Source organism: Pleurodeles waltl, chromosome 12, assembly GCF_031143425.1.
Source record: "Pleurodeles waltl isolate 20211129_DDA chromosome 12, aPleWal1.hap1.20221129, whole genome shotgun sequence".
In the NCBI taxonomy this organism is placed as follows: Eukaryota; Metazoa; Chordata; class Amphibia; order Caudata; family Salamandridae; genus Pleurodeles; species Pleurodeles waltl.
Window position 1 is genome coordinate 188,262,788 of NC_090451.1, and position 26,020 is coordinate 188,288,807.

Genomic DNA, 26,020 nt, shown 5'->3' on the forward strand with positions numbered 1-26,020 from the left:
AAGCCAGGGGCCGATGCTATTACATGTCAGCATGTGAAAAAGACTGCGAAAGGTAGAATCCAGCCCATACCTCCTTAACTCACTACCAGACGCTCCCTGCCCCTTCAACTCACTCCTGCAGGTTCCTGCTTTCTCCCTTTGTGACAGCTTCCATCTTTAAATGTTCCCTTTCTTGTGATAAGGTGAAACAAGCATTTGCAATGCAATGGGTCTCGCGTTTGCTTGAGTTAGAGCTATTAGCGTTGTAAATTCCTAACTGGACTTTTCTTGCCACATAAATTGAAAATGAAAAGTAAAACAGTTGACATAAGCAAGGCGATTTAAAGCGCCATGGCCGCCATGAGCATGAGCGCGAAGGAGAGACACAAAAAGAAAAAGAAGTTTGCTCACAGTCAGACGTATCGGTAAATATGCAATTATCCATGTAACAGGGTCGATGGCCCAGGCAGTAAAAACACTGCCCCAAGGAGGGATGAACGTAAAGCATTTACCAATGATAACAAAGGATTTTTGAAAGGCAAGCCCATGAACAAGTGATAGTGATGGGCGTGCGGTGGGCATGGTTAAAAGCCCACAGAGATTACAACACGTAAGGGCACTTGCCCTCGACCTAAAAAGTGTACTGGTGCTATATAAAAATATATACATGTGACTGGAACAAATGATGCATTGTTATAGGCTATCTGTCCTTTGGATATCCCTATCCACATTAAAAACCAGTCCACACTAATGTGTTCTGTCGATGTTTCAACCCTAATAACATATTAATCAGTGTAGGATCATCATCAGGACAGCAAATATTGTGGAGACACAAGAGGATATATGATTACTCTTCCCATCGCTCCATGGATGATCAAGATTGAAGATGATTCTCCTAATTACTGACTTTCATAGGATGTTGATTGGCACCAATATACCAAGAATGAAATTGGAAACTCGAGCCAGGAAAAAACAGCTGTGCTCCGCCATAAATCAAGATGAAAGCCCCTTTTTTCACCTTGTCACTTTGCACTGCGCCATCACTGTATAGGAGCACCTTTGGTATTATGATATTATGACATTTTTGTTTTGAAACTGCAAATACAATTATATTTAATCTTGAAAGAATTTCGTTTCAAGAGGTGTTCTAGAACAATATAAAGAGTGACCTGGGAGTCAAGGGCTGCAAATCCCCCTAGGTGACCAGTTGCGTCTGATAATATCCTGGATAAGCCCTTCAAAACTTGTGCTGGGGAACAGTATATTGTTGTGTCTGAAATAAGACAAAGGTTACAGGATGTTCATTGTTTAAGGTATATCTATGGAGCTTTTTTATGGAAAGATAGCTATCTGTAAGGCTGGTTGGTGCTGTGCAGAAAGCATCCTCAGTGGTGCAACAGACTGTTTACCAACTGTACTGCTCTGTGTGTCAATGTCAAGGAAGCTTGTACTGGTAGTGCCAATGCTGTACCTGCTCTGTGTCAATGTCAAAGAAGCTTGTACAGCTAGTGCCACTGCTGTACCTGCTCATTGTGTCAATGTCAAAGAAGCTTGTACAGCTAGTGCCACTGCTGTACCTGCTCTGTGTGTCAATGTCAAGGAAACTTGTACTGCTAGTGCCACTGCTGTACCTGCTCTGTGTGTCAATGTCAAGGAAGCTTGTACTGCTAGTGCCACTGCTGTACCTGCTCTGTGTGTTAATCTTTTCACTACACAAAAAAGCCAAAATGATTTGCGTTGTCGATGTTCTTTTTATTACAGATATTTATACTATTGCAAACTTCTGCAGTGACGAGGCTTCAAATGAATTCAGTGAAATGAGTGCTATACTCTGCCAAATACCATCTGCATACTACATATGAATGTTCCCATGGCAACCTTAAAATAATGTGTTTAGCTAGTACATGGGTGCAAGTATGTGTTAAACATGCAGGCATTTTTTTAAACAAAACTGCCTATAAATAAATGGTGGCAAACATCTAACAAAGAAAGTAGCATGCATTTTACTTTAAATATATGTTTTTAAAATGCATTCAGAAAAGTGTGCAGTTGATTAATGGTTCAATAAATTACTCTTGCATCATAATGTGTTGAAGTGCTTTACAATAAAATGGTATGGTATGGTACTCGAATATTGTTGCTTTAATGTCGTCTGGCAAAATAGTATGTACTAAATAGTCTTTACAAAAATATTGGCAAAGTGGAGCTGATATTGGAATATCTAAAACTAATAAAGCAAGATTTTTCCAAATAAAATTTAGATCACAATATTCATGCCAGATGACTCTTTTGTTAAGAATATCCTGAGAAGGAAACACCGGAACAAGAGAGGAACAAAGGAAAAGTGGCATTAAATTATAATTTAGGGCAGTAGTTTTTTTAAATAGACTCCACGTTTACAAGGAAGCAGGGTGATTCAGGCACAACTGGAAAAGGTAAGTTTATTGTTATTTCCTGAGCCAGGAGTTTGAGTAAAGTTCTTCGTTCCACTGGAAAACAGCACCAGGACGTTGTGGGAGAAAGTTTGGTTCAGTGTTTGTGAGGTCTTCATCAGTGTTTAATTGGTAAATTAAAACGTGCATGTGCCAAAAAGTCTCCTCATAAGCACTCGGCTGCTGTATTTAAATGTGTGAGCACAGAATAATGAAGCAGGGTAATCCTGAAGCCATCTCAGGCCACTTTAATTAATTACCATCCACTCCCTGCCCCTTCAGCTCACTCTTGCAGCGTTCTGCTTTCTCCCATTGTGACGCCTTTTCATTTTCTCTTCTTCTGTCATTCCCATTAGTGTCTTTTGCTCGCAGTAATTGTTTGGTGCAGAAAAATAAGTGCAGGCCCTCAAAAATAGGTGCCGGTGCCTTGCACCGGAAACCACCGGCACAAATTCAGCACTGGTCTTTATGTATCTTCCTAGCTGTCTCCTTGACCCTTCTCAGGTTCCAGAGAGTAGTTAAGGACTTGCACGATTTCTATTAAACCTGTTAAAACTAATGACATTGTCAATTTTGCATTATACGAAACTCTTTAAAAAAATCGCACGTGTGACATTTCACACAATTTCCTTATTCTAAGAAAGACTTGAGCAAAAGATGTCTCTCTGGAAAAATCCTCCCCCGAGCCAGTTGCCTTGCCGGTGACTTTCGTGACTTTTGAAGGCTAAGGATACCCTTGCATTCAGTGTTCCTAAGCGATACAGTACAATTAATGTTGTAAAATTTCATGTAGTGTTGGTTCCCATTTTGCCAAACGAAATCACACATTCCTACTAGGCACTGTACTTTAATCTAAGCAATTGGCAGTGGGTGCTACTGCTGATATCAGTAACAATGTTTATGGTTTAAATGTAGAACAACGTCCTCGAGTTTCTGGTTCTGCTATAAAAAAAATCAACCCGTGTTCTGAGTTCAAGCAATGAACATAAGTTCTCAACTGATGTAAAAGTGAATGTACACTGAAAGGACTTCTGGTGGCCAAAAATCCAGCAGTGCCTCCAGCTGGAAATGGAAGTCAAAGGCCAGCATTAACTATTACCACCGAGGGTCCCTTGGGAAATACCTTAAACATGTTTTTAGTAATTGTATATTAAGACATTTTGGATACGTAAGTGAATCAATCAATCAATCAAGATTTATAAAGTGTGGCAACTCACCAGTGAGGGTCTTAAGGAGCTGGAGTTGCTTGTTGCTTCCAGGAGGTCTCTTCATTTGAACAGCCAGGTGTTGAGTCCTTTCCTGAATTCGTGTAGTGATGAGGAGGTCCTAAGGTGCAGAGGAAGATCGACTTTAGCCACCAGGTGAAAGAAGGAGCGTCCCCCACTGTTGGCTTGATGGATCCTGGGTGTCTGCGAGGAAGGGGGAGGTAGATCGCAGGTGTCTGGCCGGTTAGTGGAAAGTCGTCTGTTTGTTGATGTATCCTAGTGCGTTGTTTTGTACGGCTTTGTAAGCATGGGTCAGCATCTTGAGCTGTCATCTCTTCTGGATCAGGAGCCAGTGTTGCTTCTAGAGGTGTGGAGTGATGTAGGTCCACCTGGGTAGGTCAAGGGTGAGTCTTGTTGCTGAGTTTTGTATTGTCTGTAGTCTCTTGAGGATTTGTGTGGTGATTCCTATGTAGAGGGTGCTCCCATAGTCCAGCCTGTTGGTGACAAGGACCTGAGTGACAGACTTGCTGGCGTTGATTGGGAGCCACCAAAAAAATGTTGGAGATTGCGCAGGGTGTGGAAGCAGGTGGATGAGACTGTGTTTACCTATTTCTGCATAGATAACTTTCTCTCCAGTATGATGCTGAGGTTGTGGATCTGTCGGGGCAGGGGACAGGCTGAGTTCAGCAGGCCACCAGATGTCATTCTGTCGCAATGAGGACATCTGTTTTGTCTGTGTTGAGCTTGAGACAGTTGTCCTTCATCCAGTTGGCAAGGTTCCTCATACATTTTTGGAAGTTGGCTGTGCTGGTGGAGGGGTCTTCTGACTTCGAGAGGATGAGCTGGGTGTCGGCGTACAACATGATGGTGAGTCAGTGTGATCTGATGGTTTTGGCTAGGGGGTCATGTACGTGCTGAAGATGGTGGGGCTGAGCTAAGATGCTTGTGGTATGTGATGGATGATCTTTTTGGATTGGAAATGAATGATGGGAGGTGGATTCCTTGGGTCCTTCCGCTGAGGTATGAGGCGATTCATTTGATTGATTCCTATGTGGTGGAGTCTGTTGATCAGGATGAGTTGGGAGATGGTGTCAAAGGCGGCTTACAGGTCCAGGAGGATGAGGGCTGCTGTTTTGCCACAGTCCATGAGGGCCCTGATGTAATTGGTGGAGGCAATCAGGTCTGTCTCGGTGCTGTGGTTGGCTCAGAATCTGGATTGAGAGGGGTCCAGGAGGTTTTTGTGTTGCAGGTGTTTGGTGAGTTGCTGGTTGATTGCTTTTTCGAGAACCTTCACCAGAAAGGGGAGCAGGGAGATGGTCCTGTAGTTTTTTGGTTCTGGTGGGTCAGCAGATAGTTTCATTAGGAGGGGCCTCCCTTCAGCATGTTTGCAGTCCTCAGAGAAGGAGGCCATGGTGATGGAGGAGTTCAGGACTTTCTTGCGCTTGTTGCCAATCATCTTTCTCCCAAGACTGAAAATGTGGTGAGGACAGAGGTCCGTGGGTGCTCCCTAGTGTACAGAGTCCATGATGGAGATGGTGGCTTGAGTTGTAAAAGGGTCCCAAGGGGTGATCAGGTGTTTGGATTATTGTTCGTGGGTGTCAGCAGGCTGACGGTGTTGGTGGCGGGAGTTGGAATTTGAAGTTTTTGCAGATGCCTGAGATCTTCTCATGTAAGAAGCCCATCATGGTGTCACACAGTTTTTCGGAGGGGCTGATGTTGTTTCCAGTGGCTGTGGTGTTGTAGAGCTACTTCACAATGGTGAAGAGCTCTTTGCTACAGTTTGTACTGTCTTCTATGTGGTTTGTAGAGCGGTGGTACTGGTTGAGTGTTTTCTTGAAGTTCGTATGGTCTCCTCTCTTTTCACTGTCATGCCACTTCCTTTCTAATTGCCTGCAGTTGTGCTTGGTGGTCTTTATGTCCTCTTTGATCCAGTTGGCTCTTCTGGCAGGTTTTTGGGGTTTGGCTGGATTGTCAGAAGTGATTGTGATGGCGCATTCCATGATCCAGTGGGAGAAGTTATTTGCTGCCTTTTTGGGTTTGATGTTGTGTCTGGCTAGTGGGAGTTGACGTCATTGTTTCATTGGTCTTCTGATATCTTTTTCCATTTTTTGATCGTGGCACTGGGGGGTGTGGTGCCTATGTTAGTGGAATACTGAGATGAAGTGGATGCTGTAGTGGTCAGTCCTGGCGAGCTGTGATATATGGTTGTACTTGACTCTGTCACTGGATGTAAAAATGGGATTGAGCTTGTGTCCTGCGATTTGGGTGGGGTCGGTGAATAGTTGTTTAAGGCTGATGTTGCTCATGCTTTCCAGGGGGCGATTGTCTTGGCATCATCAGGGTCATTGAGGTGGAAAGTCAGATCCCTTAGGAAGATGTAGTGCTTGGAGTTGATGGCAATCAGAGCGATGAAGTTAGGGATGGCATCGCAGATGCTGGGGCTTGGTTCTGGTGATCTGTAAGTAAGGGTCCCTCTAATGGTGCTTTTTCTCTCTGTGTGGAGTTGGAAATTGAGGTGCTTTATTATCTGGGTCAAGTTGTCCGGGGAGGTCATGTAGTAGATGGTGTCCTAGGAGATAATGGCAATTTCACCTCTGTGTTTGTTGATTCAGCCTCGGTGTGTTATCATGTAGCCTTTGGGTATGACAATGGTGATGTCTGGCTCAGAGGTGGTGTTCAGTCATGTCTCTGTGGGATGTCTGGGGTGAAGGATGAGATTGTGTCACAGATCTCCGTGGGGTGTTTGCCGAGTGAATGTGCATTGAGTAGAATGCACTGGAGTTGTGCCTTTGTGGTTTCAGTTGGCGTGGTGGACCCCGTCATGTTCAAGGTGTCTCTGGTTTTTTTGGTCACTTCTGTATTGCAGGTAAAGTGGCAGTGCTGGCAAGAGAACGGTCCTGTGGTGGTGCATGAGGATGTGTGACAGCAGTTGGTGCCAATGCACCTGGGGTTCAGGGCTCTGAGGACTGCAGTGGTGTATGTGCGCGGGTGGAAAAAACAGGGGTCCTAGCACTGGGCATGGTCCAGGCACAGACGGGCTATGACGGGCGCAGAGAGACGTGCCTTTGGCATGCCTTTAGCGCGCCTGCTGGACACCCGCACTGTGGCCTCCATTAAGTAGATTCTAGCAAGGGTGCTGAAAGGTGGGAAGTGGGAGTCAGCAGAAACGGCTAACAGCAGGAACAGCGGGCAGCAAGGGTGCACAGAGACAAGAAAACAGACAAGAGCAATATAAGCGGAGTAAAAAGTAATGAATAAAAAGGAGAATAGGAGGGGAAAAAAAGCAGAATAAAAAGTAGACTAACAGGCAATGAAGCAGAATAAAATGTGGAAATAGAGGCAAAATAAAGCAGGATATAAAGTGGAGTAACAGGTAGAATAAAAGCAGAAAAACAGGCAAAATAAAAGCGTAATAACAGGCAAGATAAAGCGGAATAAACAGGCACAAGTGAAGCACAAGTAAAGCACAAGTAAAGCAGAGTAGCAGGCACAAGTATAGCAGGATAACAGGCACACAACAGAAGAGACAAAGCAAGACAAGGCTGAGGAGTATGAGTGCACAGATACCTCAGCAACACTAAAGCAGCAGGAGGAGTCTAGGCCGATCACAAAGGACTGCTATAGGCGGTGAGGGACAGCTGGCACAGGGAGCTGTAAAATGCAGGTGCACCAAAAGTATAATTGGCAACCACATGTGAAAGCCTTAATTCACAGAATAAGGATCTTTGCCAGTTGGCTTAAAATTGGGTAGCTGTGACTCCCAGGGATGGGATCTGGGATTGCAGAACGGTGCAGAGACGTGGCCAATGCACATATGGGAGCTCCCGCAAAGTCAAAGCATTGTGGATAAGCATCACTTGTGACAGCCTTTCCAAACCAAACTGCACTTCTAAACTTTCCCATGAAAACATAGTCGTAGTCTGTGCAGTTAGTGTGGTAAAGTGCAACAAAACCTCTATTTTTCAGGGTGTAGTTCTCCACATAGACATATTTTAAATATGGAGAAAAAAGGATTCCTTCTAGGTTCACAGTAGCACCCTGTATACCCAGGGGCAGTACAGGAGGGGTGGGGATTAGCAGGAGTTCTAGAGTAAAGCAGTGCGGGGGCTGCATGGTAGGAAACAAGCCTCCCCAGAACTAAAGGTATAAATGTATCAGAGAGGGCATTAATAACGAAATAGGCTACCAGCTTAACAGTGACTCTGTATTATGTTGATTCCCTATCTATGAAAAGTGGCGACAGAGGCGCTTGACAAACACGTATCACCTAACAAATCCATTAATTAATTCATCTATCACCTTCACAGTGGGTAAGTGCATCACTGTGTCTCATTTGTGCTGTGTGGTGAGCCTATCTTTACAGACAGGAAAGCAGCTCTGCCCTCAAGTGAAGTGAGTGATAACTGATTGGTGTGTCCCTCTCTCACTTTTCTTGGAGGCCAGGGAGAGTGAGCGCATGGTGATTTGGGAGTCTTAAAGCCCAGCAGCTTTGGAAAACATTGAGCTTTATGGTAAGGAGCCACCGTATATGGAAAGTGATGTAGCAGCCAAAACTCCCATAACAGTTTGTCTACAGTCGTCCTCATCTTGGAAAAGAGAAACAGTGGCAGAGCACTGAATGTGCGATGCCACCAAACTCTGATGCACACTACAGACTTTCCAGGGGTCCACCATCTTCGAAAAGGACAAGAACGTGTCGAAGATATCTTTTAGTAAAGAAGTGGAACCTTACAAAACTAGAGGATAACTGATTAGAGAAGCTGATGGCCATCTTAACGCCATCCCAACCCACTGCTGGATCAAGAAGATCCTAGTGCAGTGTCAATTTTAGGGTCAAGCCAGTCATGCTCTGACTCATACATGAAATAAAGAAAGGAATGTTAGCCAGTCTTTTCTGATAAAATACATTAATAGCACACAAAGTTTACAAGGGTGCTAGCCAACTGTAGACAGATACATGCAGCAAACCCCCTTCAAATGGCATCAAAGGTCATAGGGAAAACCAGCTACCACGTTAAACAAGCAGTTGCAATGCCACAGGTCTTGCAATATTAAACATAAAAAGAAACTAAGAAAAGACGACTTGGCAAAATAAAATAAAGTTACCTTTAAAAAGTAAAACTTTCAATCTTGTGCCTGCTGGGCACGTTTTTGCCAGTCACAACCCTTCTGTTTGTGGGGCACTGGAAGATAGGAAGAACAAATAGTACCTCGATCACGTTGGAAGCAGTGGAGGGGCACTAATTAAGTTGCATCAATTAGTGCTTGATCCCTGCTGCACACAGAGAAACGGAAGTGACGCCAGAAGTGACTTGAATTAGGGGGCTGTAAAGAAGAGTGCCATGCAAGCCAACAAATGGTGAGCAACAGGCGGGCTCCAAGCCCTGTACCTAACACAGCAGAGTCTCGCAAGCGAGACGCAAGCGCTAGCTCATGCTCTCGCAGGCTCGCCTCAAAAAATGAGTGCACAAAACATTGGAGGACGGAATAAGGAGATCCATGAACACAAATCCATGAGCATTTAAACAAAACGAGTTTGGAAAGTATATGTCTCCAAAAGAATGGCAGAAGGGAGTAGTATGCATGTAGTTTGATGCACTGAGGCCACAGCGAAGGTGTATTTTTGCGTGCACATAGTTCATCAGTAGTAGAATTATTGCTTGGAATTCACAAAGACAGTTGCAGCTGAAGCAGTCAGAAACCATGATGATAAAAAGAAGCTATAAGTAAATGATACTTTGAAGCTCATAAGTGGAAAATGAAACTAATAAGCAAAGCATAGCAGTCCAATGTCAGTAACCCTCACCAGTCTTACATTCAGCCATGATGCACTCGTAGATCAAGTAGCACCGGAGCAGTGCAAACAGCGATATTGATGGAAAGGGGAGACGAATACCCAGGAACATAGCAAAGGTTCTGATACATGTAAAATAGTAAGCAAAGGCGAGAGTCACAAGAAGAAAGTACCAGCTAAATAAGTGCAGCGAGGGTGGCTGAGTGAGTAAAAAGCTTGCTGGTGAGACGTGCAGTGTTGCACCAGTCACACATATGCATTTCCACTGGATTAGCAAAGTGAATTGGCATTCACTGGACGAAACGTGTGAAAATGATTGGTTCCTGGAGAAAGCACACGGTGTTCCACTTAAGCATTATGGGGCATTAATGCCACCACCTGCGACAAAAAACTCAATGAACACATATGGCCTGTGTCAAAAAGTGAAGTATTCTCAATCGAAAGCTCCCATACGAATGTTTTAGGACTAGCAGATTACCTCCACAAAATACAACATGCCGAAGAGAACAGCTCCCAAAATCGACCTGTGCACTCGAAGTACCACCCAAATCATAAAGGTTCAGTTGGACCCTAGTGGGAGAGCTGGCTAGAGTCACTGACGACCTTCTTGACACAGTAGGAGATTCACAAGGTAAACAGAGACTGCAACTTCTGACATATCCAGTGGGGCATGGCTGCTGATGCTTGATCAGAATATTCTCTAAAAGAAAGTCGTGACATAGAAAAAACTTTAAGAAGCACTGCGCACAAACCTTAAACCTAAAAGAAATGTGAATTAGGAACTCCACATTTTCAACTCAGCATGCCAGGAGCTGGCTGAATCCTTAGCAGCTTTCGCTGCAAGGTTAGAAAATCTGCTGCAACATTGTGCCATCAATATGCTCACGAACAGGATACAACTCAATTGAAGGTAAACGAGGGTTGTAGTTCAATAACCAAGCAATGGGGGCTCCTCCAAAATAGCTCTCATTAGCAGTAGTCCTTAGGGTGTCACAGTGAGTGTCACTCCCTCACAGAAACTTCTGATCAGGTGAAAACGGCAGTCTATTCCATAAACGTGGCACAGACAGTGTCATCCCCAGAAGGATACAGGAGAAAACAAGTCAAATAAGATCTGTTGACACAACGACACTCTGAGGAAAAAACTCAGAAGTGGTGGTTGATCTCACAAGGCAGTAACAGAGATAAGGCCACATAACCCAAAGGTAAAGAACAAGAAACACCTATTAACAACACCAACAGCAGCTGTTAGACAACAATGAGGAAGAACCTGCCCAAAGACACATCAAATCGAGAGAGCACTTCACCAAATCCTTTGGATGAAAAGAATCACTAGGTGCACCAAGGTCAAGTAAACCTCCCTTTTCGCAACCACGACAAATGAGATCAGATTCAGAGAGAATCTTCCATCCTGTGAGAAATGCATCATATTTCAAGTGTTGAAAACACCAACTATTTCCATAACCCAGTATGTCATAGTTGCTGGAGCCACACAAGAAGCTGGACATCACCCTCTACCCAGTGATAGGAGTAGCTTGAATGACTCAGTGAACTCTAAGTTTGCAAGGCCAGATTAATGGAGATACATCAATGGGTTTTCTCAAGTGGTGGAGGATATCATAATGTCTTTCTTTAGGAAGGTGGAAGATGTTATGTCATGAGGAAGACACAAGGTCCTGGCTGTGAATCTTCCAGGTCCTCGGCTTGGACAGTGGACCTCACTTCCTGTACAAGGTACTGGTTAGGATGTGGGCGAAGGAGCAGGAATTTCATCTAAAGGCATCACGGTAATTACATGAATTGGACAAGCTCCCCCAGAAGTAGAGGAATAATTGTATCAGAGAAGGCACTAACAGTACAGAAAAGACTAGCAACACGTCGCTGTCTGTGTCCTCTGCCCACTTCACATGCATGACACAACATGCAAACAGAGATTCCACCATAACTCTAGACTTGCAGATTAGGGAAAAATGTCTCTCTGGAAATCCACGAATTAGGTAGATTTCTATAGAGTGTGCTTGAAGGCTTTGGGAATTTTAAAAATGTAGAAAACTAGGCAAAATGTGGGTCTGCTTTAAATATGGACCCAAGAGTCTGAGTGTAAATGCTGATTAGTCAAACGACGATACTTCTATTGATTTTGGATTAATTTCTTGTGAAATTACTTTTTTCTCTTAGGATTTATGGATCTGCTACCTTGATTTTTTCATCCTTTCAAATCCCTATATGTACAGTAAATACATTGTTCGTCTTCTTCATAAATCACATCATCACGGCTGTGCTATCTAAAATGGTGTTTTCAAACAGTTGTTTTTCAAACTCTGGGAGTTGTGGTTTATTATTTGTGCAGCCAACGCCTGACAGATCTTTTGCAATGTTAAGCGTTTCTGCTTAGTTCTTGTAGTCAGGGACGGACTGCCTTGTAAGACCATCTGGCAGTGCCACAAGTTCTGAGCGGACAGGTCAGTGTGTGGGCCTGACCTTTGTATGTTTGTGGCCTATTTGATGGTCTGGTGGGGCAGTTGATAGTGCTGATTTTTCTGATATTACTACAACCATTGCCTGTAACAAGCACAAATGCACGCAGTCTCCAATACTTTGCAAAACTCCTAATTAGCGCGTCTTTATAAATTCCAAACTGCCCCAATTTGCAAGTGTGGGACACTTTTTTAATTATCTGATTGGGTAAGCAACCTGTTGGGGGGCGCTTTTGTTTCGGTGCTATGTCCTGTCCCAATCCGACCCTGAAGGAACTGAGATTTCCCAAGGCCATCAGCTGCAGTACGTCCTCGGGCTCTCGGATGCATTACAGATCAGCCAAAGCCGCTGTCACCGTACATCTGACCCAAATGTAGTCATATCACCTGCAGCAAAACACATTACGGTTTCTGACAGTGTCAGTGCAAATATACTTGGGCTCTTGAGTGCCCTAGAGGAAAGTGAGCTGAAGTGTGGTAACAATTTCAGGCAAAGGAATACCAGAGCACTCTCCGGAAGATATGAGTACACAAGAAAATAAAAGGTGATCGTACAACACCCTTTATTAAAATTAATGCAATAGTCCTATGACTAGAAGCCAATTTACCATTTGATTGCACTGACTAATGTCAGGTATGTTTGTATCGTTACTTGCAACAACGGATCTTCGCAAAAATAAATCTGCACTTACAGTGAGAAAAGGTCACCTTGAAGTAATTAATGCAAAATGTAGTAAATGCACCAGCCGTTCTATGCAAATGACAGCTAGCATAGCACTAGCACTGGTGCAAAAGTGCCAGCAACAGGTTTACTCCATACAGTACACGAAATAAAGCCCCAAGCCTTTACATTTAAAGTGTATGCTATATTTTCGAACTGTCAGGTTAGGATGTTTCAAATACTTAGGCCCTCAATACGAGTTGTATTGCCATTTAATGAATCCCATTTTACTTTAGTTTAATTTATTTGTTGTGTTGGGCTTTGTGCTGGTCATGCTTTTCCATGCATCTTCTGATTTCTATGTGATTCCCTTAAAGTAAATAGCCCTGTGTAGTTGCTGCCTTACTCGAAGGTTTGGCTAGAATGGATTTGAACCTGTTTGGTCTGTAGACCTATTGGAGTAGACATGGATATAACTTTGGTGAACTACCATTTTTAGATGTGTTTTTGCATCTACATTTCCCTCCATGTACCCTGCCTTCATTATTCCCCCCCCCCACTTTGTAATAAATATTGCACGTTTTAAGGCAACTATCTTTTGCTCCTGGCTTATTTGTACCTAAAATGTAGGACTAAGTGTGCCTAGGTCTCCGAATTCTCGGCAGAGAATTTCACACATCATAGGACTGACATAGACATAGATTTACACCTGTAGGTGAAATGGATTCATGAGCATGTGAAGGTACTGCTAGAGTAGTTCTCCTACACATACTCATAACAGTCTTTGTAATTGTCCCCTCAGTGTAGTCTAACCTTCTAATAATCCATCAGTGGAGATAGCACAAGCTGTGCCATTAGTTCAGCCATGGTCCATAGCTGACTTTGCCAAACACTGTGTTAGATCAGCCACCATATCTAGAGTGACAGGTCCACCATCATGTGTGATGATGTGTAACTCAATGTAGAACTACTATGAAAATGAGGGCAGGTCTTCAGAGAAGTTAAGTAGAGTATACCATACTTTCTGATGTTAAACCCTGGGCATAGTAGCAAGAGTACTATGTGGACACTGAGAGTGTAACCCCCCCTTGAAGAGGGATCTCGAGTGCTCCATGTAATGTGGAATTCTTGCAACATTGACTAACATTTGTGAATTATCTTCTGAAATGTTTTCTCCATGTTGGCTCTTCTTATGACAGATATAGTCACTTTGGAAAGAAAACGTACTCAACCCTGCATAACAGCCCGACTATTTATACACGTATAAGTAATAATGTTACCATTCCTGTTAGATTTAGTAAAGGCTTCAGTGATTTAAACCTTAACAGCTATTGTAGACAGGTTTAACTAAAGAAAATGTGCAAAGCATTTATGAGTACCAAACAGTTACAAATTCGAAAACACAACACAATAAAAAACCCAATTTATAAAAATAAAGAATATTTGAATTAACAAAATTGCACCAAAAGTCCAATAAGGGGAACCAGAGATATGATTTTGAAAAGTTTGAAATAAAAATAGCTCTAAAAAGGGCAAAGTGTCAACTGCTGGGCAACTGAATCGCACCAGACCAGAATGAGGGTAAGTTTTAAAGCTGACCACAATGGAGTGTGGGTCAGATACGAGGACCTTGTTGATCCCGGTGAAAGAGTTAGCTTTGCAATTAGAACATTTTCAGGAAGGGAGAGTTCTCAGTGGGGTAAGGATGCAAGACGGATCCAAAGATGGGCTTGTCAATGACAGGTTGGCAAAGGGTGAGGTCTCTGTGAAGTCATCAACAAAGGTGGGAAATTCTCTAAGCAGGTAAAGCTGCTGCTGCGTTGACTTGGGCGCAACAGGGCGTGGGGAGTACCCGTCTGCTGTCGGAGGGAGCCTTCGCCCCATGTTATGCGGAACCGCGCCTTTCACAGTTTACATTGGGACATGACACCTCCCAGTGCTGACAGGCAGCGTCCCATGTTCCCCAGACTCCCTCTGATGCGGTCTGTGCCGCTGACCCTGTTGACTGGCTGCCAGCCCTCATCTCCTCCCCGCGGACAGCCCCTCTTATTCTCTGCTGAAAACAGCTCTCCTCCTGCAGATAGGCAGCTCTCCACTCCGACCCTCTCTGGCAAATTGTCCCTCTCCACGTTGCAGCCAGGCAGCAGCCGCCCTTCAAATTCAGACTCCCCCTGACCAGTCACTTGCAGCTCCCTAACCGAGCAGTAGCCCTTTACATTGAGACCCCCAACTCACCAGTCACCTGCAGCCCCTAACCGACTAGCTGTACCCCTTATATTCAGATCCCAACTGACCAGCCACCTGCACCCCCTACTCAAGCAAAAGCCCCTTATATTCAGATCCCACCTGACCAGCCACATGCACCCCCTAACCGAGCAGTAGCCCCTTATATTCACATCCCAACTGACCAGTCACCTGCAGCCCACTAACTGAGCAGTAGCCCCCTTATATTCAGGTTCCAACTGACCAGCCACCTGCAGCCCCCTAACCGAGTAGTAACCCCCTTACATTCAGATCCCAACTGACCAGCCACCTGCAGCCCCATAACTGAGCAGTAGCCCCCTTCATCAGTACCTTCTCAACAGACCCCTAGATATCACTGTATGCATGCCCATCCGTTACTCCTCCGTATGTTTACAGCTTACAGTCAGGCACTCATTCTACCCTTAAATACTCTGCATCCATCTCTAATCACCTCTCACTGCACAGTCCTTACCACCCTTGGTTGTTGCCCGTGACCCCCTGCTGACTGCTTGCTTTGGGGGTCACCCCCTCTGCAGCTCGCTTGCAGACTGCACGGTTCCTCCCTGCCGTCCCTAGGATGTCATGCTCCCCACTTCTTACTGACAATCTGGATTACAGCAGCCATTCTCGGTAGGCCTCCACCTGTTCCCAGCTGGCTGTGAGCCCTGGTCTCCCCTAATACGGGGGATCCTACTGCAAACCTCCTGCCTAACCCTAAAAGCTAGGACTTCGAAACCTTTTGCTACATTTTTGCTGAAGAGTCTTTATGGGACCAGGACCAAGCTGTCAGCCAATAAGCCTGCCTGCTGATACACTGCCTCTGGAAGCGGGGAACAAGAAAGAGACCATTGTGAAATGTCTTCGAAGGAGGAGAGAGCCATGGAGATACTGAAGAACTTTAAACTAAACTGGATGGACCTATGGGATGCTGAGACTGGGAAAATACCCTGGCAAGGAACAGAAGACCTGTCGGTCCCAGGAGTTGAACAAAAGCTTGTGTTCCCAAGAAAATACTGAAGTGCAAGGCTGTATCCCGGGAGCTAAACTTCTCATCAGCGGAGCAGATGGAAGAATTCCACCTTGAACAGAAAGTGTTTTTCGAGGGAGTATCTAGAAGAGTGGTTCTTTGAGTTTGGCTTTGTAATACCCAATTCTATGAACACCTGGCAGTCCTTGATAGATGCTGCACCAGAGTCTCAAATGATGCAGCCAATGTTTTAACTGGTAACGTTATCATAGAAACCAAGTTCTTCGACGGCGACTTGCTTGTAAGCACTTCCAGGGTGAGACTTTTCTATGTTTGAAGGAAAAAGGACTTTGTTTTTCCCGGTTTGGCTCAATCCTAATGTTTGCAGCTGTAGTTTCCACTCCATAAAGAGACAAGCCCTCGACTCACAAGCAAAATGTGTTTCCTTTGAGCTTGCCAGGACTATTCTGGCATCCTGGCATTGGATATGGAGTACTTGTCCAAACAGCAAAAACTTAATAGAGAAGAGACGACCCTGGTGGTTTGCTTGAAATGTTAACACAAAGTTATTTCTACATGTTTCTATTTTGACTCTGCTTCCCGAATCTCCAGGGTGGTTTGGGGAAGACCTACGAAATGGGTACAAGAGTAGTGTGCTTGCCATGCCAGGTCGGTGGTCTGTTGGTACAAGAAGTGCAGGTACTGGTTTGTGGAGGCGAGCCCATCAGCATCAAATTAGGACTGAAAGGGGTCTTTAGTCCAGCATCTAACATCTCTGTGTGTACAATGGATTGTAGAACCACTGTGGGCAATGCTTAGAATATGGAGACTTTATGCAGAGTCAGGTGAGGAAGGAGGGGGCTCTTCATAGGAACACATCCAGAGCATTAGCTTTGCTGAGTAGTTGAACTGTATGTAAGGGAACAGGTGCAACTTTAAAAGCAAAGAGGGTGACTTTGATGTCCACATTGTACCAGCTGAGGTTCATTAAAGGTTTTAGAAATAAAATGTTCCAAAGTTGAAAAAATGTGAAAGGTTCAATATTTTTTGTTATTCAGTAGTTTGTGCATTGCATATTTGGCCAAAAACTGAGCGGGTCTGAGAGGATAAGTGGACAGAAATCTGTGTGGCATCCATGGTGTCTGGCAGCATGGTCCAGAACAATAATCAATGTTCTCATATTTCAAAATGTGTGCCACCTCTTGAGGAAAAGAGAACAAAAGAGAACAAAAGAGAAAGCTTGCTTCACTGTAATTTGCCCAAGTGATACTACTTAGCACTGCGGCATCCATCAAGGTGACTATTTTAGTCCCTTCTCAAACATCAGTAATGCCAGCATGTCATGAGTATAGAGCCCTGTCATATCTTTCCCCCACTAAGTGATAAAGATGAATGAAGGCATTTGCCTAAGATCAGAGAATGACTATCTTGTCAGCCATGGATATATGTGAGGTTACGTCCTTGTACCTGTGTACATCGACTACAACCTCTGGTTGTCCCTGAATGCTCATAATTGTGGACACGCTCAGACCAATTCCCACATCTACATGTTAATGTTTCTGTAAGTTTTAGTTATCTCCATGTATTTCTCTTTTGATATTTCATTATGTCTCTTTTCACACAATACATTCCCTATCGTTTATAAGAACAAAAATATCTAGTCTGTATGCTAGTACCTTATCTAATAAAATTATTTAAAACCTTAAACAAAAATCAGTCAGATGCTGCCCAGCTTCTGGCCTTGTGAAGATTTCTAATTTCAGACTTGGATTCTTTTCTGAAAGTTGGATTTCCTCAGCTGGTCAAGGCTGCAAGCTATAACCCTAGAGTGTTTGATGTTGTTGGATGCTGGTTGACATTGGGCCCACTGAACCGGATTTGTTGCTGCAGAGACAACAGCAGCAGCAAAGGCAATCCCACTAGAAATGGACCCTTGGCCGATTGGCTGACAGCTTGGTCCTGGTCCCATAAAGACTCTTCAACAAACATTTAGCAAAAGGTTTCTAAGTCCTAGCTTTTAGGGTTAGGCAGGAGGATTGCATTCTTACACCAGCTAGGATCTCCAAGGCATTAAGAACTGATCTTTGGGATCAGAACTCACTCCAACAGAAGCCACCAGCATGGTCCAGGGCATGTCCTGTTTAAACTGGTCAGTTGGGCCTGTCCAGGAAAGGTTTTTATTTGCAGTTTTTGCGTCCCTGTAGATTACCAGGCGGTCGGCAAACTGACCCCTGGAGTTTCACTTCCCGACCCATCCCTAATCAATAGGGAAAAAGTTTCCTCGGGGTAACTCTGCCTACATTTGTAGCAGTCCCTGTCCCTGTCTTGTTTTCCCTATTGCAAACTATCCCACAGTGCCCCTTGCAACCTAAAACCAAGATGGCAAGCTTTATTTGCTTGTGCAGAGCTCCTGTGCCGACCCTAAAGGTGTAGCCAGGGAAATGAACAAACCCTTCTCTGTGACCACTTGAAACCAGTTCTGGGGGCAGCTCCTATCCCACTGGGATTGGTGACTAGGCGGCTAATAAGTCTAAAGAGGGGGCAGGACTAGGTGTTAGCTACATCTGCCTGTGACATGGTAGGCCTCTTTGAAGATAAGTAAGCTCATGGGCACTGCCCAGATGGCCATCCTGTCAGGGGAACAGAGCACTGATACCTTCTTTTGGATTTTCATTTACACAATCAATCCCCACATATTTAATAACTGTACAATCACTATAATGCATATTCATAAAATGTTTGCCTGTCTTGCAAGTGGAGTCTTAGTGAGCCTGATTTAGAGTTTGACGGAGGGGTTACTCCATCACAATGGTGACAGATATCTCATCCACTGAAATATAAATTCCATAGATATAATGGGATTTATATTTTGGCAGACGGGATATCCATCATCGTTGTGACAGAGTAACCCCTCCACCAAACTTCAAATCAGGCCCTTATTGATTCTCTTATATGTTCTCTTTTGTATGGTAAATAGGGTACTCTTGGTATATCGTTTGCTGTATAGGCATGAAACCAGATATATCAAAAGTTCAGTGGACTATGCAGTCCAAAATTTATAAACCTTTAATCCAATCTGTAAACATTGTTTTTCAATTCTGATTACTCTTTTGTTATTGTTTTCTGAATACTTGTGTTCTGTCAATTTTCCGTGTAATATTGAAAATATCTTTTTTTACAAGAAAACAATTTATGTATTTTGTGTTTTGGCATTACATTGGAATAAAAAAGTACAGATATATTCATATCCTGTAAAAATATGCTAAGAAGGCTGTTAACAATGTGTTTCTTTGTCTATGTAGATCTCAATTAACACTAGCCACCATTTGTTTTTGTTAACTACCATAACCTGAACTCCAATCAATTTTTGAATAAAGTGTCTCTGTTTATTAACCAAACCATACCTTTGATGACAAACATCATTACCCCTGTATATCATCGAAAATGTCCAAATGTTCCTAATTAGACCACCCACCTTGCCCTACAATTCTGTTTCCTTCCCAGTCAAGTACTTTAATTTTCTGAAGTTTCATTCAAAAGACCATTTGATATTATTCCAGTATTTAATAACATTCAGGTCCAGAATTCTTTGTTTTACCATGCAAAATGATGTGACAGTCTCTGTGATTTGAAACCATATTAATTTAATACAATACTTAATTTCTTCAAAGTGTGCTGCTAATGGCGACTTTAATTATTTTTGTCAAACGCTACTCTCATGACCATATATTTAAGCTTTGTTTTTCTGGACATTATCAAGTTCCATACTGACACTTCGTGTAATTAATGCAATACTGTACCATTAATAAAACATCTTTAAAACTATCTTTCCCCCTTTTATGTGGAACAATATCTGCAATTTAAACAAGGGTTCATGTTCTGCTTTTGTTTCTTGAAGATCACTTGTGTGCTCCAAAACATAGGTATTTTGTCAGAATCAAAATTTCTTTAACATTTCCATTCATTCTATATGTGAAGATTGATTAAGCTCTCACAATATTGTTTAATTCTTGATAAATGGGTATTAAATTCTGATTGCTTCTATGGCTATGTTTAACCTGTGTAATTTGTAACACATGCAGATATGTGAAAACTATAGTGAGATGTTTCTGCTTCTCTTTAGGCTTCCCTCTGCTTCTCTTGTGAGTTGTCTAACTGATATCATGGTTTCCTTGTGATTTCGTCAAGTTATGCTCTATTCCTGAACTATTGACACTTCATTTCTTGCTCTCTTTCAATTCTGCTTCTTCTAATACAATGTCTTTTTCAACAGTAATGGAGAATATGCATAGTTGTATGAGTCTTCCTGTTATATTCAAATAGTGAATGATCATCCTATGGTAAATGAGCAATGTATGTGATCATGTCTGCAATTTAAGGTATTGATATTCTGTGTCACAAAGTCTGTTGGATCTACCAAGAAAATGAATAGTTCCTCAATGTATCTAAATATGACTTTAAACCAACTTTTAAGACTTTATTGTATGATACAGGCCTCTCCTGCCAGTAGCTTGAAAGCTACTGGTCACTCTCTACCTACCTGTAAGTAGCTCTTCTGAGTAGAGCTCAGCATACTACTTTAGAAGCTCTTTCCTAGTTGAATTATTATGTGTATACAAAAATTGAAAAGTGTTTGATCAAGATGAAAATGTGTGTATTTTCAGATCTCATAAACTGATGTTTGGAGAAAACTGGTATTACCCACATAGGGACATTCCTCATTGACAAAGCATTACTACAGGGAAACATTCCTGTTGAACTGAGGTGATCCCTGCTTGTATTCTTACATATGGTGGATACTAATGCAATCTTGTCTAATGTGGTCACAATTACAATTCTAACAATATTAGTGGCTAAGGATGATTTTCATGGAGCAAAAGTAGCTCTTATTACATAAAAGGTTGGTGAACCCTTGTCTAATATGTACAGCTTTTCAATATGTATCATAAAAGTATTAGCATAGGCTGGCACTGCACTACAACACTTTTGAAGTCCCAGTTAGTTGAAAAAACATACATATCTTAGTTTTGGGAATAGTTGCATTATAAAATATAAAAGTTGCATCAAGATTCCATAATGCACACTAGTTTGGAATTAGTTGTAGCAAAAAATATTAAAGTTGCATTAAGAATACATAAGTCACATTTTTAATTTCACTGTTCATTAATTCCAGTTCTACTGCTTCCAATCCCCCCAAATATGGGATCATCATGTACAATGTTGTAACATCTCTTGTACTAGAGTTTACAGGTTTAATGTAAAGTTTGGCAGATAAGATAAGATGTTTGTTCCCTGAAAGTAGATTGGTTTTTTTGACACAATTAATGTATTTGCATTCAGTTAATAATTTTTTAAAAACATTTCTGAGAGAACCAAATTCTCAAAAAGTCAAATTTTTTGTATATTTATGAGGTATCCAGATAAACGTTTATTATAAATTTCCCTTCCTTATGGAACACTGTTGTGTTATGTGCAATTTCCAAAGTAGAAAAGAAATACTTGGTTATAACTTTAATACATGCATAAAATGATATATATTTTTTTTAAATAAGGTAATGCTGTTGTGTGCAGTACTGTTTTGTAACACTCTCTCCTTATAGGAAGATATTGTGTAGTCCGATACGTTTGTTACAAGATTCTCATCTGAATATGTAATGCCTTTTTTGCTATATCGCTTTCTTCACAAGACCCAGGGTCACAGTTGCGGTTGGACTGCCCCCAAAGTGGTGGTCCGATCGCAACATTATGACGCCACGGTCGGACCGCCGGCATCGCCACTTTTCGGCTGCCTGACGGCCTGGCAGTGCCTTTGGTCCCAATCCGCCAGGACAGTGCAGCAAGCAGCGCTGCCTGGAGATTACGATTCCTCTCTCCGTCGGTGTTTACATGGCAGTTTCACTGCCATGTAAAGGCTGGCAGAGACAGAGTGTCCCCGAACTGCCCATGCACTTGGCATGGGCAGTGCGGGGGACCCCATGGCCAGCCCCGTCAAGCAAATCACTGTCTGCTTTGCCGACATTGATTTGCATGACAAGTAGTGGTGCACCCGACACACAACATCATTACCACAGGCATCAATGTTGTTGTGCGTTTCAGTTTCTGTCCACTGACCCAGTAGGAAAATCAAAATAGGGCTGGTGGGAAGGAGACCTCACTGACGGTCTCCTGACCACGGGAGTTTGGCAGGCAGTCTTTTCTGACTACCAAACTTGTAATTAGGGCCTCAGTGCCTATCTCTCTAACATAAATCTCACCTCCAAATACAAAAAAAAAACTGAAATAGATGGCTGGTCTTGTGTTTTTGTTTTTACTGTCCACAAGTTTCTTTGATATATAGTTGCTCAATTAAATGTGAAGGTAGTTTCTATGCCGCAGAATCTTCTCTTTTAATTTTTACAAGTTAAGGAGCATGGCAAAGTGTGTACATCCTTGTGACTAGATTGTGGTGACAAACTGCTGTTTTAATAACAATCTTTGTTGGATAGTTTTTGTTCCATGTCCATACTATGTTTAATTAGTAATCTATGGCGTTCTTTCTGACATTCTGATCATTCACATAGGCACTCAGTTCGAGGTCCACAATGCCTGTGGAGTTACTGATATTGCATGGTTTGGGTTTTCTTGGTGCATTATTCCTACATGATTCCAAGCTCTACAGGTTAAAATCGAGAATGGTGCACTAATACTGCATGTTTTCCCCATCTTCTGAGATTGTGAAACTCAGATTGTTTTCTCCCGCACAATTGCCACCAGACTTGACCTGCCAAAATGTGTTTAGAGAGAACATCAAATTTGGTTTCTGCATATCAATCTTGACTCAGGCACATACTTCTGTTTCTACCTGCCTCAGTATCACAGTAGTCCATGCAATGATAGTGCTAGTTCCAAGTCCAAGGAAGAAAATCTGAGAATAACTTGTCAATCTTCTGTAAATCTGTCGGTGAGAACTGCAGGCTTGAGTTTTTTTTGTGGCACATACCACTTCACTTTTATTCAAAATCTAATACTATTCCAAATTTTGTTGTGCCAACTTGACATAATGATCTTGAGATTTATATTTTTATCAGTTGAATAAACCAGAAAGATTTTGAAATCTTGCCATAAATATTTTTTCTGCTTGTTAATGTATTCCCTTAATGATTTCATATTCTAGGAAGTCATATTTGAGGTGAAATTCAAAGAGATGAGAATCCAAAAATTCTCTGAGAAAGTAACATGTTTTTATTGATATTTCTGTGTTTTTACAATGCCATATTTTCATTAATTTGCTTGTTCTATAATGAGTTTTAACTCATATATATTTGGTAATTATTATGGATTGGTAATATCCACTTAACACGGTCATTGTCATGACAAATGGACACCTCTTTGGTGGTTCTTTTTTGATAGTCTTGCCCTGAGGTCAATCAAATGTTCCTCCTCAGTCAAATTACTCCATTCTTACTTTAATGTTATATATATGCCCTAAGGTAAAATAACTCAGGGTTGTGTGACTTTAAAAAATGCAAACTCAATGCATGCTTTTAAAGAAAGAATAGTGACTTATGTGAACAATTCTAAAGATAGTTTTTAGTTTCATTATTTGAAGAAATGCATTGTACCTTTTCCATAATGTGTTAACAATTGAAAACCTTTACATTTGATCATAGTTACATTCCTGATTTTCAGTTTAATTATAATGGCAATAAATACCTTGGATTGTCTACACACCAAACAGGAAAGTCTGGTTTTAAAGATATTCACAACGGATATTTACAAAGTGAATTTACATATAATGAACTTCAGCTGAGGTGATTTGCATATATATTGTTCTTCCTGGAAATCATGCTATTAACTCCACAAACCCAGCTTTAATTAAATGTTGCACCCTCTGAAAACTGAAATGTCCTATTACATTTGCTCCTAAGTGCTGTCGCTCAGATTAGCAAAGACATCATTAGAATCCCATAATTCACACTTATCACAAAAGGTTAAGTTGAACATAATGCTCACAACTTCTCAGTTACCTGTAATAATTTTTCTCAATTGAAGAAATGTGATGTACATGATAAAGGTGATAAAATTGTAAAAAATGTGTTCCAGATTAAGTCAAATTTTCAGGGATTTTCATTATTTTCACCTGTCAAAGAAATTAACAAAGGGATAATTATTTTATTTTCACTCTAAGTTAAAAAAATATATAGAGGATTCTCTTTTTATGTGCTCGTTTTTTTCCTTTTTCCAGAGAAGTTGTTTAATGTGAATGAATCCTCTTTAGTTCTTCACTAGGTTGAAGTTGATTCTCCATGTAATTCAAATATGTAAGAAGGTGACTGTTTTTTGTTTTTGACACTGAATATGCTGTATTTACGTGAGGTTTGAGGCTAAAGCTAAAAAGCTCCATCTGGAAACATTGTTCACCTGTCATGTTCACAGCTGTGGAATCCAAGCCAAGACCATTGGACTTAAACTCCATTTAATAAGTCCCATACAGCCAACAAAGAGGCTGTGATTAATTTATGTTAATAAACTGAGTGCCTCATGGTCTCAAAATACAGGAGTTATTACTCCTGTATCTGTGGCATTTTTCTTCTAAATCCATATGTTATCATGCACATAGGTATACCTCAAACCGGTATCTCTCACCATTGTTACAGTTTTGAAAACTGTCTACTCTGCATCTAGAGTTCATAGTTTATTCAAAGTTTGTTCCAGTTCAGTTCTTTCTGTACTGTGTTTGGGATTCAGAAATTTTGAAAATTGGTAGGTTTAAGCACCAGGAACTGTATTGTATATATCGACTCAAATAGACAACAACCAAAGGTGAAATGTTTCAGAAAGAGAAGAAAAAAAGATCCAGGTGTATGTAAACTTTGTGACAATGCAAACATCGTATTAAGCAAGGATTCTACCTTTTTGTTTATACAAAGAATCCTTACAATATACCACTGCATCTTCTTAGTCTGGTGGGTCCTAAAAGGCACAGCTCTTGTATAGATAGCATTTTGTAATGAACTGTGTGTAACTTCCAGTTGTTTGAGAATGCAGAAAGGGATAGAAACAGAGTAAATATTATGGGAAGAAAGCACTCAATCAGATAGGGAGAAAGTTCTTCTCCCTGATTTTGTTTGATCATGGTTCCTGAGAGGCCAGCAGGTTAGTTTAAAAAGCGAGTCTATTTTGACCATTCTTTAGGAAATTCCTAAAGTGCACTTAAATTCTGACCCCAGGGAGTAGCTGAAGGCATCCCATACTGGTGGGCCTTGAACGTCCAGCTAACAGACCCCATGTTTCATCTATTTGAGTAGCCATTGCTTGATCAAATTACCAGATGAAGAATGAAGCTTTCTGGCTGGGGCATTGCCAGGAGCTACATTTAGACATTGTTTTAGAACTTTTTACCAATAGGCTTTGAGGGCTTTGGAAAGGACCTTGAATTTGATCTTGACTTCAGCCAAAAGCTAGTTGAGAGCTTACAGGGCAGGCTTGATGTGTTTCTATGTATCTATTTAGGTACATTCTGGCTACCTGAACTTTGTAGCCTTTATAACCGGTCAATAGCTATTTTGAGGAGATCAGTCTAGATAATATTCCAGTTAATCAGCCGTGACTTGTTAAGGGATCTGGTCAGATTGATTGAAAGGTCAGTTTGGGGAAAGGGAATTATTTTGCAAGATAGTTATAGTTGAATATAGATCTCTTTGACAGCTGCACAGACAGCTAAAGCAAAAGATTCCTTATTGTACAACTGATCCCCTTATGCTTACTATTGAGATTCTGTGGCTTAAAAAGAAAAAGTAAATTGTGGCAATTTACATCACTGGTGACCTCAACAATTCTAATTTCCTGCAAACCAGCACTCGGCCCCTCGTTACAACCTTGGCGGTCTTAAGACCCCCAGGGCCATGGTGGCAGTTCGACAGCCACCTTACGACCGTGGCGGTTGCGCCATGGTCAGACCACCAGCATCGCCACTTCTCCGCCACTGGAGGGGCAGGCAGTGCTGTCCTGGGGATTACAAGTCCTCCTCTGCCGGCTTTTACATGGCAGTTACATTGCCATGTAAAAGCTGGCGGAGACAGGGTGCCAGGGGCCCCATGGGGGCCCCTGCACTGCCCATGCACTTGGCATGGGCAGTGCAGGGGCCCCTATGACCAGCCCAATCGTGCTTTTCACTGTCTGCTTGGCAGACAGTGAAAAGCACAACAAGTGCTGATGCACCGCAACATTGCCGCCGGCTCTATTATGAGCCGGCGTCAATGTTGTGGGCTGTTTCCCGCTG

At 42.1% G+C, this 26,020-nt stretch overlaps 1 protein-coding gene and 1 pseudogene across 3 annotated transcripts in view; both read left to right on the forward strand.

The window, feature by feature from the left end:
* KCNG4 (potassium voltage-gated channel modifier subfamily G member 4) overlaps positions 1-26,020 on the forward strand; it is a 172,536-nt gene that overhangs the window by 42,889 nt on the left and 103,627 nt on the right. The gene's annotated exons all lie outside the window — the stretch shown is intronic.
* On the forward strand, positions 15,648-16,099 carry LOC138267626 (retinal rod rhodopsin-sensitive cGMP 3',5'-cyclic phosphodiesterase subunit delta pseudogene; annotated as a pseudogene).